We start from the raw sequence: 6000 nt of genomic DNA, 5'->3' as shown, positions 1-6000 counted from the left end.
CTCTTCCAGACTCCCCCAGAGCGGGCGTTGGAGGGAGGGGTTGGAGCGACTGGAGTAAAGGTCTCTAAAAGGGTGCGGGTGTGGGGGATTCCCCTGCCCACGGAAGGGGAGGGGCCATCAGGACAAAAGCGCCCGCCTGCTGCCGCCCCTCCCCCTCGCGCTCCATTCAAACCCGCGAGTAGGCGGGCGGGGGCGGGGGAGTCCCCCTCTCCTCCTCCTCCCCCTCCAGCCCCGGCAGTCCAGCATCACAGCGGCAGTCAAGTCCCGGGCACGCGCGCGCAAGGACCCACACCTCGGCGGGTCTCACAATCTCTCTCTCTCTCTCCTCTCTCGCGCGCACACACACACACACACACACACACACACCCCAGCAACAAAGGGTCTGGACACCCCCGTCCCCTACCGCCCCTCAGGCCGGAGAGGGCGGGGCATCCCCTGCCCAGCCCCCCTGCAAGGTAAGCTTTGGACCACAAGCTGCGGTGGGGAGGGGACCAGGCGCCGGGAGGGAGGGGGTCTGGACGGGGGGGCTTCCCTCGCCCCCCAAGAAAGTCAGGGGGCCCCTGTACGCACTTTGAGGGCTTCAGGCCGGCCGCCAGGCTGAGGGTATGTAGGGAGGACCCCGGATGCCGGATTCCCGGGTAGGCGCGGGGGTCTCTACCTGGCTTCGGAGACCGGAGCTGCCTGGCCCCAGGGAAACAGGGTCCCAGGAGCCCCAGCTCCCAGAATTGGGGACAGGGCGCCGGAAGCTCCCCGATCAGCGCCAAGCATTTACTAATCTCCTGACAACACAGCATCTCCAGCCTGGGGGACTGAGACAGAGACCCCTGAGTTGCTTTGCACTGCCCCTCGGACTCCCAACCGCCCTCCCCCCCATCAGCGCACCCCCTGCTGGGCGTCTTGTACCTGTGGGGTGGGGGTGGGGGACTGGGAATGCTCCTCTAGGCTCCCAAGCTTCCTCTGCTGCATCCCACAGCCACACACTGCTTAGCTGCGGCTGTGGGACTGGGCAAACGGCTTTGCCTTCCTGAGCCTCAATTTCCTCATCTGCAAAGTGGGTAATGACACACCCAGGATTCGGGGAGGTCATGCATGCGAGTGTGCCATTACGCCATCATTTATTTTACAGCTCATTTCACACATATTTCCCAAGAGCCTACTGTGTGCAGGACACTGTGACCAGGCTGTCAGGCTACAGCAACCAACAAGACCAGCTGGGTCCCTGCTCTGCTGACCCTGGACACTGGTGAGGGAGCAAGATCAGTGTGTAAACAGAGAAATATCCACGGTGATTTCAGACTGTGAAGACTAAAATTTCATGAGGCATAGAGAGTGACTGCAGGGAAGGATGTTCAAGATTAAATGAGATTTACGGTTTGTATCTGCCTTCCTGGTTCACTTTCAGCTCCATGAGGGGAGGGCCAGGTCTAGAAGAGTGGCTGGTACACAACAGGTGCTCAATGAATGTTGAATGAGTTAAAGAGGGGATTAGATTAAGACTATTTTCATAGCACTCTAGATCAGGTAGGAGGCTTATCACGAACCAATCCATCCTCTCTCCTATTTTACGGATGAAGCGAGTGAGTCTCTAAGGCCCAGAAAAGGGAAAGATGTCGTCAAAGGCAATAAGGGAGTTGACGGGGTGTCATCATTCCCACACAGGTGAGGGTGGCTGAAGGAATGGTTTTGAACAGCAGGGCATGGAAGAGAGTAGAGACCAGACTTGAGCACAGGTCCCTCCAGGAACCCATGACACCCAGCCAGTGCCCATCTCTCTCCCCATACCACACAGACACAGCCCTGCATTCATCCATTCAACAAGTATTTACTCAATGCCTACTATGTGCCAGGTGCTCAGGACACAACAGCAAACAGAAGAAAACCCCCTACGCCCATGGAGCTGACATTAAGTAGAGAAAACAGAGAAGAAACAACATAAACTAACGAATAAATATATAACAACAAACTGTGATTAGGACGGTGATAGAAATAGCTTGTGACAAGAGAGAAAAATAGAGGGGTCTACTTTGGGTTGGGTATCCAGGAAGACCTCCCAGAGGAGTTGCATTACTCTTCAAACACACACACACACACACACACACACACACACACACACACAGACTTTGATCCAGACAAACGTAATCACACAAACACCACATACAGGCTGGAGCCTGAGAACCTTAATAGTATGCCTGAGGCCCCATAGCTACTGGGTGGCCATGCAGAGATTTGAACACAGAATCCACATTTCTAACCAGTGTACTTCCCGCTGCACCCACATGCATGTACCCTCCCCGCCTCCACACACACACATACTCAGAGTCACACAGAGACACAGCCAGCCTCATGCCCACATAGACTGATATGGTGTCACTTTGTCACATACACACACTCCTGTAGGTATGGTCTAGTCTCAACTACACAACACTCAGACTCCCAGAGAGTTCTACCTGTCCAGTTGCACGTGGACAGCTGTGTACAAAGTCTCACTTTCACACAGGTGCACGCGCGCGCGCACGCACACACACACACACACACACACACACGCCCCGTGGGGACAGGGGCTGAGAGTCCTTCCCAGCTCCAGGTCATGGAGCTTGGGTAGTCATTGTACCTCCTCAGGCCTGAATGATCTGGGGCAAGCTGTGGACAAGGGTATTCATCCTCATTTCCATGCCTCTTTGGCTGCCCATCACCCTGTCCTTCTGAAGGCAGTGGAGGTTGGGTGAAGCCAGTGCTCCTCTGTCAGGCCAGGCCAGGGACGCTGACAAGCTGGATGAGGGAAGAGGCCTCTTCTCAGCCTGAGCCTGGTGCCTGCTCTGCCATCTGGAACCCCTCGCCAGCCGGCTGCTGCGCAGGGGAGGGGAAGGCAGGCTTAGCGGCTCCTGTCCACCTGGGCACTCAGGCCAGTTTCTGAGGCCTCGTGTCCCATGCCCAGGTTTCTGCGAGAGATGATTTCTGCAAATGTGCACAGGTGTCCAGACAGTGGTGGCATGTGTGTCTCTTCCTCTCTCCCCTGGCCTCCTTCCTTCCTTCCACAAATCCTTGAGCACCTACAATGAGTTGTTATGGGCGCTGAGGATACAGCCAGGACCAGCTAAAGAATTCTGCAGAGCCCAGGACCAGATGAAAATGCGAGGCCCCTGTTTAAAATTATTAAGAATTTCAAGACCACGACAGCAGTGCATTAAACCTTCTAAGCATGGGGCCCAGTGGGACTGCTTAGGTCACGTGTACATGAAGTTGGCCCTAGACCGAGACAGAAAATCCCCTGCCCTCATGGAACTAAGGGGTGGGGGCAAGCAGAAACATAAACATGATACCTCAGGGGTGGTAAGTGCTGAGGACAGAAGTAAAGATGAGTGAGAAACAGAGGGTGATGGGGTTGGGGGAGGCATCCATGCCAGGGAAGGCCTCTAAAAGGAGGTGACTTTGAGCAGAGAGGTGAAGGAGGTGAAGGAGTCAAGTGGATTTATTCATTCACTCAAGAGACATTTGTTGAGCACCTACTGTATACCAGTGTTGTCCTAGGTCCTGGAGATCCAGCAGGGGACAAAACAGACCAACATCCTGACCTCATGTCCTAATCAAAGGACAGGCAATAATAAAATAGGTAAATTATATATCTTGTTAGAATGTTGTAAGTCTAAAACAAACAAAATGAAAGCAGAGCCAGGGAGATCGGGGGTGGGAGGAGCGCAGGATATCTGAGGCTGGTTTTCCAGGGGAGGGAAAAGCAAGTGCAAAGTCCCTGAGGTCTAAATATGCTTGAAGTGTTTGAGGAACAGCGAGGAGGCCAGCGGGATGAGCGGGGAGGACGGGAGGAATTGGGGTCTCTGTGAATGTGTAGCTGTCTCCCATGTATGTCCATAGCGCCACTGAGTCAACAACAGTGATAATTGTTAGTATTATTAAGATAGTGGCTACTGTTTCACGAGCACCTACTATGAACCAGGCACTGTGCTCAGAACCTTACAGGCATTATTTCATTTCATCCTCACAACAACCTCCTCAGATAGGTATGAATATTATCCCCATTTTACAGGAAACTGAAGCTCAAAGAGGCTGGGCAACTTGCCCCCAAATATACAGCTAATAAGTGGCACAGTTAGGATTTGAATGCATGTCTGTCAATGTAATACTGGAGCCTAAGCATGGTCCTTACTACATGGCCCTTTCTCTGCCTGTCTGAGCATATGTGTCTGTCTGCGTACAGAGGAGAGGGTGCCTCTTTCTCTGTATGTCTAACTCATTCCTTCATTTATTCACTCAGCATTCCCTGAGACTATGTGTGGGGGACCATGATGAATGGGTACCATTTCTTGCCCCCCACAGAGCTCTAGTGGGGAATACAAATAATTAAAACCCCAGATGATGAGTGCTTTAATAGGGGCAGAACAAACAGCAGTGGGAGCCCAGAACATGGACTGGCTCTGTCTGGCTGAGAAGTGGAGGTGACCTTTAAGCTATCTTTACACATTCATCCATTTGTTCAACAATTGTCTGTCATAGACTTGCCTGGTGCTAAGCACTACGTGGGTGAGATGACATTTACATTCACTTCTACTAGTTCTTATTGAACTGAAGTGCTAGTTAGAGCTATACGACAAGAAAAAGAAATAAGAGCTAGTCCATAGGAGACCTAGGAACATTATTAATATGCTCTTGAGTCCTCAAAACAATAACTAGATATTTAACAAATAATTATTAAGAGCCTACGATGTTCCAGATTCAGTTCTAGGCACTGAGGATATATTAATAAAATAGATAAAATATTTTTGTTCTCCTGCAGCTGATATTCTAGTATGGGACAAGACAGACAATACAGGTAATAAGTAAATTACATAATATGTTATGAGGTGATAAATGCTGTGAAAAAATAGAGCAGGATAAGGGAGTTTAAGAATCCTGAGGGGATAGCAACTTTAAACAGGGTTGGGGTGGAGAGAAACACCAGGAGAAATGCTGAAAAGGTGAGATGTGATTAAAGACCTGAAGGATGTAAGGGAACTGCTGATGTTTAAGGGGGAAAAGTTCCAGGCAGGGGGAACAGAAAGTGCAAAAGCCCTGAGGCTAGAGTTTGCCTAGTGTGTCCAGAAACAGCCAAGAGGCCAGTGTAGATGGAGCAGAGTGAGCCTGGGGGAGGGTGGGAGGAGATGAGGACAGCAGGACTGTGTGAGCCTCTTGTTGAGGACTTTGACGTCTCCTCTGAGGGAGGTGAAAGCCATGGAGGGCTCTGAGCAGAAGAGGGACATGATCTGACTTGGGTTCTAACAGGCTCCCACAGGCTCAGATGGTAATAGCTTTTATTAAGCACTTACTGCGTGCCAGACGCTGTTCTTTGAGAATTCAATATGGTCTGATCTCATTTCATTCTCGTATAGACGCTGCAAGGATTATCATTCCATTTCAGAGAGGTGAAACTGAGGCTTAGACAGTTTAAGTCACTGACCTACGGGCCACACAGCAATAATTTGCAGCGCCTGGGTTGACGGTGCAGCGAGCGAGCCAGCCTTCCCCTCCCGCAAGCTTTTAGATAGGGATTGCCGGCAGCAGAGCGCACTCATAATCGGGAGTTGCGTCTGTGTCCCTGTCTGTTTCTATTTCCACGCGTCCCTGTCTGTCTCTGCGCGCCTCTGCCTGCGCGTCCCCCATCTGTGCCCAAGCCGCCGTCTCGCTGCGCCCGGCCCCCGCACATCGGAGCTATTTCGGGTTTAGGCATAAAAGCCCAACAGCTCGGAGAAGACGCTTCCTCCTGCCCCCGACTCGGACCACGCGCCACACGCGGCCGGCTCTGGGAGCTCCCTGTCTTCTCTGAGGGATCCCCAGGCTGGAGAAGCCCCCGCAAGAGGACAGGTGGGGGCTGGGGCGACCCGGGCCGGAGGCTCTCGGCCCCCCAGTGGCCAGTTCAGGCATTGACGCTGCTCAGAGCCCAGTCGAGCATCAGCTGTCGCTCTGGCAACAGACGGGCGACGTCACCGACAGGCAGTGCATCAGCCACCT

The sequence above is a fragment of the Delphinapterus leucas genome, unplaced genomic scaffold, assembly GCF_059928025.1.
Source record: "Delphinapterus leucas isolate spDelLeu-1000000601 "Yukka" unplaced genomic scaffold, BTC_Dleu_Yukka2 spDelLeu_asBTCV2_sq25, whole genome shotgun sequence".
Taxonomy (NCBI): domain Eukaryota; kingdom Metazoa; phylum Chordata; class Mammalia; order Artiodactyla; family Monodontidae; genus Delphinapterus; species Delphinapterus leucas.
This window is presented reverse-complemented; position numbering follows the sequence as displayed.